At 35.5% G+C, this 15,254-nt stretch overlaps 1 protein-coding gene and 1 non-coding gene across 5 annotated transcripts in view; one reads left to right on the plus strand and one right to left on the minus strand.

Moving 5' to 3' along the window:
* DOCK3 (dedicator of cytokinesis 3) overlaps nucleotides 1-15,254 on the plus strand; it is a 597,071-nt gene that overhangs the window by 230,431 nt on the left and 351,386 nt on the right. The window lies entirely within an intron of this gene.
* On the minus strand, nucleotides 5,959-6,043 carry TRNAR-UCG (transfer RNA arginine (anticodon UCG)). The gene has a single exon. It is a non-coding gene; the product is annotated as a tRNA-Arg (tRNA).

Raw genomic sequence — 15,254 nt, forward strand, 5'->3', positions numbered from 1 at the left:
TAAGAGACTGTTAAAAACTGAGAACAAACTGAGGGTTGATGGGGGGTGGGAGGGAGGGCAGGGTGGGTGATGGGTATTGAGGAGGGCACCTTTTGGGATGAGCACTGGGTGTTGTATGGAAACCACTTTGACAGTAAATTTCATATATTAAAAAATAAAAAATAAATAAATAAATAAAAAAAAAAGAAAATCACAAGTTGCCAAAATTCACCCAAGGTAAAATAGGTAATCTGATTATGCTACAGGTATTAAAGTAATTGAATTTATGAAAATCCTTCCCAAAAAGAAATGTCTAGGCACAGATAGTTCCACTGGTGAATTCTACCAACAGTCTAAAGAAGAAAAGACAGCAAAATGATTCAGAAAAAGCATTTGAGGAAATCCAACACTCTTATGATAAAAATGCTCAGCAAACTCTGAATAAAGGGAACTTTTTCACCCTGAGAAAGGGCATTCATAAAAACCTACAGCAAATATCATACTTAATTGTGAAAGTCTGCTTTTGGGAACAAGGTGAGGAAGTCTGATTTAAACAGTTTTATTCCACATAGTACTAGAAGACTAGAAGATTTAACCAGTGCAGTAAGGCAAGAGCATCCTATTCAAGGCCCAGATCTACCCCCACTACCACCCAAATACAAGATATGCTAAGAAACTGAAGCATGTTTGGTTAGCATTAGATCAGTTTAATAAAGTATGTGCAACACTTGTCTACTAAAAACTATATAAAACATTACTGAAAGAAATTAAAGAAGACCTAAATAAATGGAGCAAGAAGTCATGCTTGTGGGGTGGAAAACTAAATTTTGTTAAGATATCCATTAATTTCAAAATGAATTTTTGCATCAACACAGTAACAAACAAAATTTCAGTGGGCACTTTTGTATAGAAATTGATTACATTGATTCTGCAATATATAAGGAAATATAAATACCTGGGATGTCCAAAGCAAACTTGAGGAAGAACTAAGTTGGAGTATGTGATTTTTTTTTTGTGTATGTGATTTCAAGACTTACTATGAAGTACAGTAATCAAGACAAAAGGTATTGACAAAAGGATAGGCATATACATCGGTGGAATAGATAGAGATAATAATTGACCACACAAATATTGTCAATTAACTTTTTCACTTATATATTTTAAATAAAGATTGTATATAATTTAAGGTGTACAACATGATGATTCAATATATATGTAATTGGTGAAATGAGTGCTAGAGGCAACCTAATAAGCATGTCACCTTTTCCTCACATAGTTACCATTCCTTGTGTGTGATGAGTGCCCTTGAAATGTACTCTCTTAGCATATTTTTAGTAATCAATGCAGTATTATAGAGTATAGCCCTCATGCCTGTATATTAGGTCTGTGGCTTATTCATCCTCTGTAATTGGAACTTTGTACTCTTTGACCAACATCTCTGTTCTCTGCTTCTGTAATTTATACTTTTTTAGATTCTGTATATGTTATTTAAAATATATATATGCGTGTGTGTGTGTGTGTGTGTGTGTATAGTATAATATGTATGTAATCCTAAATGGTATACATTTGTTTCAGTGTTTATATGGTTAGAATTACTCTGTACATATTTTTCTACAACTTCCTTTTATCCCTCAGTAGTATGTTCTCACATTTATTCATGTTGTATTAGTAGTTGTTCATTTCATGGTTATATAGTATTCCATGTGCTTATGCGTTATTTATCCATTCCACTCTTGGTTGACATTAAGGTTAATTCCTTTTTTTTTTTTTTTTTTTTTTTTTTGCCCATGTTCAAGAGTGAGACTGGTCTATAATTTTCCTTTCTCCAGTGTCCTTGGTCTGGTTTAGGTATCAAGGTTATACTAACCTCATAAAATGAATTGGAGAGTTTTCTCTTTTTTAATTTTCCTATAAAAACTTATATAAGATTGTGATTACCTGTTCCTTTATTTTTTTTTAATGTTTATTTTTGAGAGAGAGTGAGCACAAGTGGGGGAGGGGCAGAGAAAGAGGGAGACACAGAAACTGAAGCAGCCTCCAGGCTCTGAGCTGTCAGCACAGAGCCCAACATGGGTCTCACACTCACGGGCTGTGAGAACATGACCTGGGCCTAAGTTGGACGCTCAACTGACTAAGCCACCCAGGAGCCCCTGTGATTACCTGTTCCTTGAATAGCTGATAGAACTAACCTTTAAACTAGGATAGTATTTTCTTCATTAAATGATACTTTAAATTACGGATTCCATTTCTTTATTGCTTTTGGAATCATTCATGATTTGTTTGTTTTTTTTAAGAGAGAGAGGGGATGGGGAAGGGCAGAGGCATAAAAAGAATCCCAAGCAGACTCTTTGCCCAGAGCAGAACCCCAGATGGGGCTTAATCTCACAACCCTGAGATCATGACCTCAGCAGAAACCAGAAGTCAGATGCTTAACTGACTGAGCTACCCAGGTGCCCCCATTCAGGATTTTTCTTGTCAATTTTGAGAATTTCTTTGTTTTAGGAATTTTTCTATTTCATGTTTTTAATGGTAAAGACATAAATTGCCTTCTGCAATAGTTAATTCCTGTTTTCACTCCTAATATTCTTTATTTGTGCCACCTTATTCATCTCACTTTGATTTGCCAGAGATTTGTCTATTTTAGTAACCTTTTCAGGTAATATCTTTTGGCTTTGCTAACCGTAAGTTATGGTCTCATTTTCTATTTATTTAATTTGTGTTCTTGTTTTTATTTCCTTCTACATTTTTTGTGGGCTTACCCAGTTTTTCTTTTTCCAACTTATATATAGTTGGAAACCTAGCTCATATGTTTTTTTATTTTTATTTTTTTTTATTTTAGAAAGAGAGAAAGCACGAGCGGGGGAGAGGGACAGAGGAAGAGAGAGAATCTTAAGCTGGCTCCACGCTTGGCAAAACCTGACATGGGACTCAGTCTCATGATTATGAGATCATGACCTGAGCTGAACTCAGGGGTCAGATGCTTAACCAACTGAGGCACCCAGGCGCCCCAGCTCATTTGTTTTTAATTCTTTCTTTAGGTATGTCTAGTGTGCTATGTAACGAGCCATGAGTTCATTGATTGCATTTGTTCCAGAAACTCTTTGGTTATTTTTTTTAGTATTTATTTTAATTCCAGTTAGCATACAGTGTTATATTAGTTTCAGGTGAATTACTATAATATAGTAATTCAACATGTCTATAAAACCCTGCGCACATCATGACAAGTGCACTCCTTAATCTCTGTCATCTGTTTCACCCATCCCCCTCACTGCCTCCCCTCTGGTAACCATCAGTTAGTTCTCTATAATTAAGAGTCTGATGGCTAAAATCAGCAACACAGGAACAACAGGTGTTGGTGATGATGTGGAGAAAACGGAATACTTGTGCACCGTTGGTGAGAATGCAAACTGGTGTAGCCACTCTGGAAAGCAGTATGGACATTCCTCAAAAAGTTAAAAATAGAATTACATATGATCCAGCAATTGCAGTACTGGGTATTTACCCAAAGAATACAAAAACACTAATCAAAAGGGATACATGGCACCCCGATGTTTATAGCAACATTATTTACAGTAGCCAAGATACGGAATCAGCCCAAATGTCTACTGATTGAATGGATAAAGAAGATGTGGTTAGATATAGGACAGAATTACTCAGCCATAAAAATAATGAAATCTTGCTGTTTGCAATGACATGGATGGAGCTAAAGAGAATAGTGCTAAGCAGAATAAATCAGAGAAAGACAAATACAATATGATTTTCCTCATGTGGAATTTAAGAAACAAAAACAAGCAAAGGAAAAAAATAAGAGACAAAGAATTCTTTAGGTATTTTTTTTAAGTCTGCCTGATTAGTTTTTACAGCCTTTTCTTCCTGTTATGTACTGTACTCATTTATTTCTTTAAATATAGATATCCATAATATTTTGTATATGATCATTTCAGTGTTCAATTTTTGTACTGATTCAGTTGTCTTTTTTAAATTAAATTTATTTTATTTCATTTTTAAATGTTTATTTTTGAGAGAGAGAACGAACTAATGGGACAGGAGCAGAGAGCGAGAGGGAGACAGAGGATCTGAGGTGGGCTCTGCATTGACAGCAGAGAGTCTGATGTGGGGCTGGAACTCAGGAACAGTGAGACCATGACTTGAGCCAAAGTTGGTCACTTACCTGACTGAGCCACCCAGGCCCCCCTGATTCAGTTGTCTTTTTGTTTGCTGACTCTTGTGTATATTTCCTTGTTTTAATCCTGTTTTTGGTGGTTTTGTTTTTGTTTTGCAGCTGATGTTCTTTGGAACTATAACTCTAGGAATTCTTTAAAGCTAGGGTAAAAGCATTTCTCAGAGAAAATTTACATTTGTTTTTGCCAGGTTCTTGGGGTATTACCTGTCTTAGAAACATGTTGAAGTTTATATTGAGGTATTTGATAGGAATTGCATTAAATGGGTAGATTGCTTTGGGTAATATAGACATTTTAACAATATTTCTTCTTCTAATACATGAGCATGGAATGCTTTCCATTTTTTGGTGTCATTTTCAGTTTCTTTCATTAGTGTTTTATAGTTTTCAGTGTTCAGATCTTTTACCTCTTTGGTTAGGTTTATTCCTAGGTATTTATGGTTTTTGGTTTGCTGTAGTGATCGAGATAGTATGACACTGGAACAAAAACAGATACATAGGTCAGTGGAACAGAGTAGAAAACCTAGAAGGAACCCACAACTATACAGTCAGTTAATCTTTGACAAAGCAGGAAAAAATATACAGTAAAATAAAGTCTCTTCAACAAATGGTGTTGGGAGAACTGGACAGCAACATGCAAAAGAGTTAATCTGGACCACTTTCTTACACCATACACAAAAATAAATTCAAAATGGATGAAAGAGCTAAATGTGAGACAGGAAACTATCAAAATCCTAGAGGAGAACACAGGCAGTAACTTCTTTGACATTGACCATAACAACTTCTTTCTAGATATGTTTCCTGAGGCAATGGGAACAAAAGCAAAAATAAACTTGGGACTTTATCAAAATAAAAAGCTTCTGCATAGCAAGGGAAATATGCAACAAAACTAAAAGGCAACCTACAGAATGGGAGAAGATACTTGCAAATGACATATCTGATGAAGGGTTAGTATCCAAAATGCATAATGAATTTATAAAAGTGAAGACCCAGAAAACAAATAATCCAGTTAAAAAATGGACAGCAGACATGAGTAGACATTTTTCCAGTGAAGACACACAGATGGTCAACAGACACATGAAAAGATGCTCAGTACCACTGGTCATCAGGGAAATGCAAATCAAAACTACAGTGAGATATCACCTCACACCAGTCAGAATGGCTAATATTAAGAACATAAGAGACAACAGGTGTTGGTGAGGATGCAGAGAAAGGGGAACCCTCATGCACTGTTGGTGGGAATGCACACTGGTATAGTCAATCTGGAAAAAAGTATAGAGGTTTCTCAGAAAGTTAAAAATAGAACTACCCTATGATCCACCAATAGCACTACAAAGTATTTACCAAAGGAATACAAAAATACAGTTTCAGAGGGGTACATGCATCCTGATGTTTGTAGCATCTTTATCAACAATAGCCAAGATATGGAAGCAGCCCAAGTATCCATTAATTGATGAATGGATAAAGAAGATGTGTATATATACAATGGAAAATTACACAGCCATCAAAAAGAATGAAATCTTGCCATTTGCAAGGATACGGATGGAGTAGAGAGTATAATGCTAAGCAAAATAAGTTAGAGAAAAACAAATATGATATGATTTCACTCATGTGGAATTTAAGAAACAAATTATCATAGGGGAAAAAATGAGAGAGGCAAATCAAGAAACAGACTTTTTTTTTTAATGTTTTTATTTATTTTTGAGACAGAGAGAGACACAGCATGAACGGGGGAGGGGCAGAGAGAGAGGGAGACACAGAATCGGAAGCAGGCTCCAGGCTCTGAGCCATCAGCCCAGAGCCCGACGCGGGGCTCGAACCCGCGGACCGCGAGATCGTGACCTGAGCCGAAGTCAGACGCTTAACCGACTGAGCCACCCAGGCGCCCCAAGAAACAGACTCTTAACTATAGAGAACAAACTGATGGTTACCAGAGGGCTGGTGGATAGGAGGATGGGTGAAATAGGTGATGGGGATTAAAGAGTGCACTTGTTGTGATGAGCGTCAGGTGTTGTATAGAAGTGTTGAATCACTATATTGTACACCAGAATCTAATATTACACTGTACATTAAATAACTGGAATTTAAACAAAAACTTAAATTTAGATTGAGGTTTCTTAGGCTGCAACAGTAGAATGAATTCTCTCCTCAGACCCATGGGAGTGCTCATTTGCAGTTATTGTTCCTTTTTGTGACTCATTCCATCCACAGTCAAGGCTGAGATGGATATGTAGTCCTGTTTCTCTCTGTGATAGGTGGGATTTATTACCTCCGAGTTCATCTCACTGAGGGCATCTGCCTTCTAGAATCCTAGCCTTCTGAGATTTGATTCCACCTCCTGCCTAGCTCTGGCCTAAGATATTTAACTAAAACCCATGGATTAGTGGGTATCCCCAGGGTAAGTGCAGGTGTGATGACAAATTCTCCTTATTTTGATGTAATAGTAGTTTCTGGCTTTACTTTCTTATGCACCCAGCCATATATTAGATATTTTGCTTTCATTTTGCTGTTATCTATTATTTACAGATTTTATATTATATGAAGGGGTTATCTCTATCTGATTTGTGATAGTTCTACATTTTAAAGTAAGTGTTCTATGCTCCTGAAACCTTCTGTTTCTTTTTTAAAACAGCTTTCTCTAAGAGTCCCTTTCTCTTAAAAACTGACCATTATTTATTGATGGTCTGTATGGACTCAACACTGTTTATACATTTATAACCATTTTCTACTCATAGCAGCATTGTGAGATAGCATTAACATTCTCACTTTTTACTCTGTTAAGTCGCACAGATAGGAAGTTACTTAAGGTGACTTGGTAACACGCTACCTCCCTCTTTCTTCCCCTCTCAGATTTTATTGGACAGGAGTTTATGGGTAAACAAATTTGAGTTATCCTTTTTGCCTCAGCCTTGTCTCTAGCCAAGTCCCAGAAAGATTCACCAAATGTTTACATTGTAAAAGTAATCCTCATTACTTCTCCATATTTGACTTCATGCGAGTTCACAAATAAAAAACCAGTATCTTCTTCCAATATGGATTCTTTATGGACTGCATAATGGCTTTTTATTTAAACTAATTTCTGGCCAGTATTCAGAGTAAAAGTAATGCTGAAATATTGATCCACTGGTGAGCATTTGGTCCTGATCTATGTCGGTAGAACAATGGATGTAAAAAAAGCTTATTTTTAAAAAATGTATATTTATTTATTTTGAGAGAGAGAGTGCACATAAACAAGGGAGGGGCAGAGAGAGAGGGAGAGAAAGAATCCTAAGCAGGCTGTGCGCTGTCAGCTCAGAGCCCAACTTGGGGCATGAATTCACCAACTGTGAGATCATGACCTGGGCCAAGATCAAGAGTTGGACCCTTAATTGACTGAGTTACTCAGGTGTCCCCACCCCCCCCCCCACGTTTTTTAAAAGTTTATTTATTTTGAGAGAGAGAGAGAGCAAGTGGGGTAGGGACAGAGAGAGAGAGAGAGAGAGAGAGAGAGAGAGAGAGAGAGAATCCCGAACAGGCTCTGTGCTGCCAGCACAGAGCCTGACCCTGGGCTTAATCTCACAAACCGTGAGATCATGACCCCACCTAAAATCAAGAGTTGGATGCTTAACCAACAGAGCCACCCAAGCAGCCCCTAAAAGATTATTTAAAGATGTACTATTTTGTTTAATCTGCCATGAGAGTTTTCCTTCATTCATATTAGTATCACTAAAGCTGTTTTGGATTGTCAGATAATTCTCTAATAGTAGTAAGCCATAATTTTAATAAGAATGTTTTAAGCTGTTGTCATGTGTAAAACAAGCTTGAGAAAGAACACTGTTTATGAAAACTATGAAGAGTTATACAGTTCTAACATAAGACTGAAAACTGAAACCTAGGATCTCACTACTGCTCTGATGCTGTAACACTTGATTCCATCATGCTTACCCTAGGATACCATTATGAACTGTGGCAGTTATATTACAGCATTCATTTCTAACATTCTGTAAAAATGAAGTTTCTGTGAGAAGGGGCATCCTCCTGTTTAAATGTAGTTTGGGCTGAGTTATGAGGCTTCTTTAAAGCACACTTTCAATAGAAATACACTTAATGTTTCAGGCAAACAATGACAGATTGGCTGGGAAGCTTGAGTTCTCTCACAGGCAACCCAGAGGGGTTGCATGTCCTCTTCTGTGCAGAGCAATTGGGTGAGCAAATTATACCCAAGGACATACATTCAATGAGATATAACCATCTCTGAGGCTTACTTTGTAAATTTGAGTTATGACAGCAGCATATTTAAAGAGCTTAAAATATTATAACACTTTCCTAATTCCTGGGAGCTCCTGTTTTTATCTAACAGGAGCTGAAAGTGATTATTTCAGGTATGAGATGTTCTAAAGCTGTGGATCAAAAACATGCAGGAACACAGCATTTTTAGAGCTGGCTCAAAGAGTATAAATCTTTGTTTCTTCCCCAAAAGACTAAATTGGGGGCTAAGAAAGTCTGTTATTATTGTTCATAGAAAAGAGTATTTCCAAGAAAGCAGATGTCTGCCTTTCTCAAAATTCTCTCCTAGAGAAGGACCCTTTTTTTTTTTTTTTTTAGAAACCTGCTTTAGAAGCTGCATATATTGTCATGCTGTTATCCTTACTACCAGCTCTAAACGATGAGTCTGATGTATGTGTGCTATTAGCTTCTCTGTGCCCTCTGAGGATGATGACACTTGTGCTGCAGATTATCATTTCAAATCAGTGTTTACTCATTCGTGGGACTTCACCCACAGCTGAGCCTGCCTTGACTGTGATTCTGAGTTTTTAGTGAGGACAGCTGCTTATTTCCTATGCACTACTTTTTTTTAAGCTCATCAGTTCATCAGCCACTGTTGTATTTTGTTCAGAACTTTTTATTTTTTTAAAGCAGAACATGATCATATTTCAATACACAACTTCTGTACAACCAAAAAGTAAGACATCACCGTAAAATGTTGGTAAGAAAATAGGGTATTTCATTTGCAGTGTATGGCAAATGGTTAACATCCTTAGACATAAATCTCCTAGAAACCAGTTACAAAGACACTAATATTTAAAAACAACAAGTTGCCTTTTATGGAAGATGTTTTAGGTAAATATATGAGAATAGGAAAAAATCCGTGATTGGAGAGCAACTCCAATTTAAAAATAAGAAATTTTAGTACCTGCACACTAACTTTTTGAAGATTGTATTGGTGTGTACAGATATTTTAAGAATCACACATTGTCAAAGGAAGATTCCCTGATTCTTCAGTATAACCTCTTGTATAATTAGATTCTTTATCTTTACCTTGTGAGTCACAGAGTTAGGCTTAATTCATTTTGGCTATATTTATGATATGAAATTGAATAAAAACAAGTAGCCTAGTATTAATTTTGTGAAATACAGGTTGAATTTTGTTATGAGTTATACTGGCATATATTTGGTTGGTATGTTGCAGCTTCAGTGCTTGGCATCCATTTTTCCAGTTTATCTTTACTACATTCAAGAAGTTAGGCTGGGAAGATTGCTTTTGTTTTATAGATAAGGCAACTGAGAATTAGAGAATTAAGAGCATCACAACCAAGCTGAAGGAGATAGATTTTGTCTAGATGAGTAGGCAAAATGGAACTAGAATCTAGGTCTCCTTGACTTCAAGTTTTCCATGGTAAGAGATTTAGACTCAGTTAAACTGAATAAATTCACAGTACTTGTTAACCATGAATTGTAAAGATTTTAAAATGAACAAGTTGGTATTTTGTATTAGTCAAATTTTTATTGTAATATCTGAGTAATGCTAATAAGTGGACAAATTATAATATTGTACTAGGCCTTTTCATTAATATTTGTATATTTGTTTCAAATGTTTAAAATTTTAGGAAAATTTTGATCCATAATACTGCAAATAAATAGCTATTGTTTAAATATGGAAAGAGAACCTTTCTGCCAACAGAAAAGAAAGTATTTTTAGCTAGGTATTGACACTGAAATTAAATTGGCTTCAAATTTAAACTTAATATAAAATAACTTTCTTTTAAAAACTGACATTTAATGAGCATTAGGTTTCATTTCTTATTACTCCTTTAGCCTTTGTAATCTAAATTACCTAGATGGCATTTCAAATCTTGGATGGTTTTAGGACTGCCTTTCTCTGAGAATAACACCGTTAATCTGTCAGAACCAAATGCTGGAATACTTTTCCATTCGGTGTTACTAAAAATAGAGCACCAGTTTTTTTCTGTTTTTTGTTTTTGTTTTTGTTTTTGTTTTTGTTTTTGTTTTTGTTTTGGTCTCCTCATTCTGAGAACTTCCATAGCAACACATTGTTAAAGTAGAACAGTGTATTTCAGGGAGGAATTTTTTTTTTTAAAGACAAATAGCACTTCTGTTTACTAAATCTGTGGTACTCAGGGTAAATATTTTAAGGAATGCTTACATTATTGAACACATGACAGAGTTTCAGATTACACCAGATGGATACTTTCAAGTTTTCATCCAGAAACCTTCTGATAACATGACAGATTGTTTGTATTATTCCCTAAGTATCTTTATTAAATTTTAAATATTTGTATTAAAACATGGCAACTGAGAAATATGTGAGAATAATTCTAGTTCTCTTCATTTGTTTTTTGACTTCACTAGGTAAATTTAGAAGAAAGGATTTCTAAATGACTTATTACCTAAAGCCAAAATTTTCACTCCATAATTTCCTCACTTTATTCTCCTTTTATCTCTTTGAAAGCTTATTTGCAACTTAATTTTTTTTTGTTTTTGTTTTTATTTTATGGCCTCTCAGTTGTGGTTGGTTTTTTGTTTGTTTGTTTTGTTTTGTTTTTGTTTGTTTGTTTTTCCTGGAGATTTCTCTTCTGCTTCTCCTACCTTGCAGGCATCACATATTTTCTCACCTGTAGCAATTCTTCCTTTGATACAACTTTCAGCTTCTCCTCTTTCTGTCTAGTCCCACTGCTGTCATTTGAAAACTCATCCTCTCTGGTAAGATTTAGTTTGTTTCCTCCTCTAAACTATTCATATCACTTTTATGTTATTCCTCTGCTTATAAGGTCTCGACTTAGGTTGTCTTCTGTGGGAAGAATAGCAACACATTCATTCTCCTATATACACTGCCTCTGCTCACTCAGGCTTGTGGTTTCACAAGAATGATGATTCTCAAGGTGTGATGAGCCAGATCACTTCACTAAACAGCGTCTCTTTATTTCCAACTGCCTATTGGCTTATTAGTCATATCTACCCAGATGTGTACTACACGTGGCTCAAGCCCAGCATGTCCATTCTAGGCTCTTTGCTCTCTCATCTTTTTTGTGTCCTCAGGCTCTTGTGAGGATCAGCTATGATAATACTTATGTAAATGTAAATTTTGGATAATCATTATTCAGGATACACTTGTGGAAGGGTATGTGATTAATGGTGGGCAGTGCTGAGCATCACACAAGTTTTACATATTCTTAATCAGAGGAAAACAATAATGCATTTATTCAGTTGTCCATTCAACAAATATTGAATATTCAATAGTTTTCAATGTATTGTTCACTGTTCAATACATTACAGTGTGCCCCACCTTGCTGCTGGGATTTAGCAGTTAATAGAAAAGATAATGTCCCTGCCCTTTCAGAACTCACTTTCTAGAGTGGGAAACAGATAATGAACAAACAAGAAATGTATTTAATATATTCTGAGATTCAGGGTGTTTTATATTTTTGATTTATATCAGAAATTTGGAAGCATCTTTTAAAATACATTTTTGTAATTTACATATTTTAAAGGTCATCCATTTTATGTATATAGTTAGGTGATTTTTAGTAAATTTACAGAGTAGTGCAAACATCACCACATCCACCTTTAAAATATTTCCATTACTCCAAAACGGTCCCTCATGTTCATTTGCAATCAATTCACACTCCCACAAAGGCCCAAGTGACCATTTATCTGCCTTCATTCTCTGTAGATTTGCCTTTTCTGGGCATTTCATTTAAATGGAATCACGTGATATGTGGTCTTTTTATATCTGGCTTCTTTTACTTAGTATAATGTTTTTGAGATTTATCCATGTTGTAGCATGCATCAGTAGTTCATTCCTTTTTATCCTGAATTGTATCCCATTCTATGCATATGCATTTTGTTTATTCATAGTTGGTGAACATTTGGATTGTTTGTGTTTTTTGGTTACTATGAATAATCCTGCTATGAACATTTGTGTACAAATCTTTGTGTGGACGTGGACATGTTTTCATTTGGGGTGGGGGTAGGTACAGAAGAGTAGAATTTCTGGGTCACAGGGTAAATTTATGTTTAACTTTTTAAGAAACTGCCAACTTTCCCACAGTATCCGTACCATTTTCCATTATTACCAGCAGTCTGTGATGGTTTCATTTTCTCTGTATTTCTAGCAACACTTGTTATCATCTGCCTTTTTTATCGTAGCTATTTTGGTGGGTGAGAAATGGTATCTTACTTTAGGAATTTTTTACTGTTTTAAAAATTTGAATATAGTTGACACAATATTACATTAGTTTCAGGTGCACAACATAGTGATTCTGCTTCTCAATATATTATGCTATGCTCACCACAAGTGTAGCTACCATCTGTTAACATACAATGCTATTACACTACCATTGACTATATTCCCTATGCTGTACCTTTTATTTCTGTGAGTTATTTATTTCATAAGTGGAAATCTATAGCTCCTACTCCCCCTACCCCATTTTGCCCATCCTCTCACTGCCCCTCCCCTCTAACAACATCAGTTTGTTCTCTGTATTTATAGATTGGTTCTGCTCTTTATTATTTTGGTTTTTTAGATTCTACATATAAGTGGAATTATTTTGTATTTGTATTTCTCTAATTTCACATAATACCCTCTAGATCCATCTGAGTTTTTGCAAGTGGCATATCTTACAGTTTTGATTTATATTTCGTTAGTGGCTGATGTTTGGCATCTTTTCATATGCTTATCCATTCATGTATCTTCTTTGGTAAAATGGTCATTCACATCTTTAGCTTAGTTTTTTTTAATGTTTATTATTTTTTTAAATATAATTTATCGTCAAATTGGCTAACATACAGTGTGTAAAGTGTACTCTTGGCTTTTGGGGTAGATTCCTGTGGTTCATTGCTTACATACAACACCCAGTATTCATCCCAACAAGTGCCCTCCTCAATGCCCATCACCCATTTTTCCCTCCCCCCACCCCCATCCTCCCTCAGTTTTTATTGGGTTGTTTGCCATCTTATTGATTTGAAAAAGTTCTTTGTAAGGCATTCAGATTGGTAAGGAAGAAGTAAAACTGTCACCATTTGTAGGTAGTCTGATACTAACCATAGAAGTTATTATTAGAAGTAATACTATTATTAGAAGTAATACTATTAACTATTATTAGATGTAATACACGAATTCAGAAAAGTTGCAGGATGCAAGATTAACATACAGAAATCTGTTGCAATTCTATATACAAATAACAAAGTAGCAGAAAGAAAAATTAAGAAAACAATTTCATTTACAGTTGCACTAAAAAGAGTAAAATACCTAGATATTAACTTAAGGAAATGAAAGACTGGTACTCTAAAAACTATAAAACACTGATGAAAAGAATTGAAAACAACACAAACAAATGGAAAGATATTCCATGCTCATGGATTGGGATATTTAATATTGTTCAAATGTCTGTGCCACCCAAAACCATCTACAGATTTTCTTTCTTTCTTTCTTTCTTTCTTTCTTTCTTTCTTTCTTTCTTTTCTTTTCTTTTCTTTTCTTTTCTTTCTTCTCTTTGTTTCTTTCTTTCTTTCTTATTATTTTTTAATATATAATTTATTGTCAAATTGGTTTCCATACAACACCCAGTGCTCATCCCAACAGGTGCCCTCCTCTTCAGTGCCCATCACCCACTTTCCCCTCCCCCACCCCCCATCAACCCTGTTTGTTCTCAGTATTTAAGAGTCTCTTATGGTTTGCCTCCTTCCCTCTCTGTAACTTTTTTCCCCCTTCCCCTCCCCCATGGTCTTCTGTTAAGTTTCTCAGGATTCACATAAGAGTGAAAACATATGGTATCTGTCTTTCTCTGTATGACTTATTTCACTTAGCATAACACTCTCCAGTTTTATCCACATTGCTACAAAAGGCCATATTTCATTCTTTCTCATTGCCAAGTAGTATTCCATTGTATATATAAACCACATCTTTATCCATGCGTAAGTTGATGGACATTTAGGCTCTTTACATAATTTGGCTAAACAATCTACAGATTCAGTGCAGTTCCTATCAAAATACCAATAGCATTTTTCACAGAACTAGAACAAATAATTGTGAAATTTGTATGGAACCACAAAAGACCCCAGAATAGCAAAAGCAATCTTTAGAAAGAGGAACAAAGTTGGACATAGGAAAATTTCAGATTTTAAGATGTACTACAAAGCTATAGTAATCAGAACAGTATCATACTGGCACAAAAATAGATCAATGGAACAGAATAGAGAGTCCAGAAATAAACTTATGCTTATATGGACAATTACTCTATGACAAAGGAAGTAAGAATATACAATGGAGGGGCACCTGGGTGGCTCAGTTGGTTAAGCACCTGACTCTTGGTTTTGGCTCAGGTCATGATCTCATGGTTTGTGAGTTCAAACCCCACATTGGGCTCTGCTCTGACAGCATGGAGCCTGCCTAGGATTCTCTCTCTCTCTCCCTCTCTCTCTCTGCCCCTCCTCTGCTTTCTCTCTCAAAATAAATAAACTTTAAAAAAAATTAAAAAAAAAGAATATACAATGGAGAAGACAGCCCTTCAATTAATGATGCGGGGAAAACTAGGCAGCTACATGCAAAAAAATGAAACTGGACTACTTTTTTTACACCATACACAAAAAATAAAATAAGAATGGATCAAAGACCTAATGTGAAACCTGAAGCCATAAAGCTTGTAGAGTAAAACATAGACAGTAATTTCTTTGGCATTGGCCTCAGCAACATTTTTCTAGATGTCTCATGAGGCAAGGGAAACAAAAGCAAAAGTAAACTGTCAGGATTATATCAAAATAAAAAGCATATGCACAGCAAAGGAAACAATCAGCAAAATAAAAAGGCAACCTTCTG

This window comes from Panthera onca, chromosome A2 (assembly GCF_046562875.1).
Source record: "Panthera onca isolate mPanOnc1 chromosome A2, mPanOnc1 haplotype 2, whole genome shotgun sequence".
In the NCBI taxonomy this organism is placed as follows: domain Eukaryota; kingdom Metazoa; phylum Chordata; class Mammalia; order Carnivora; family Felidae; genus Panthera; species Panthera onca.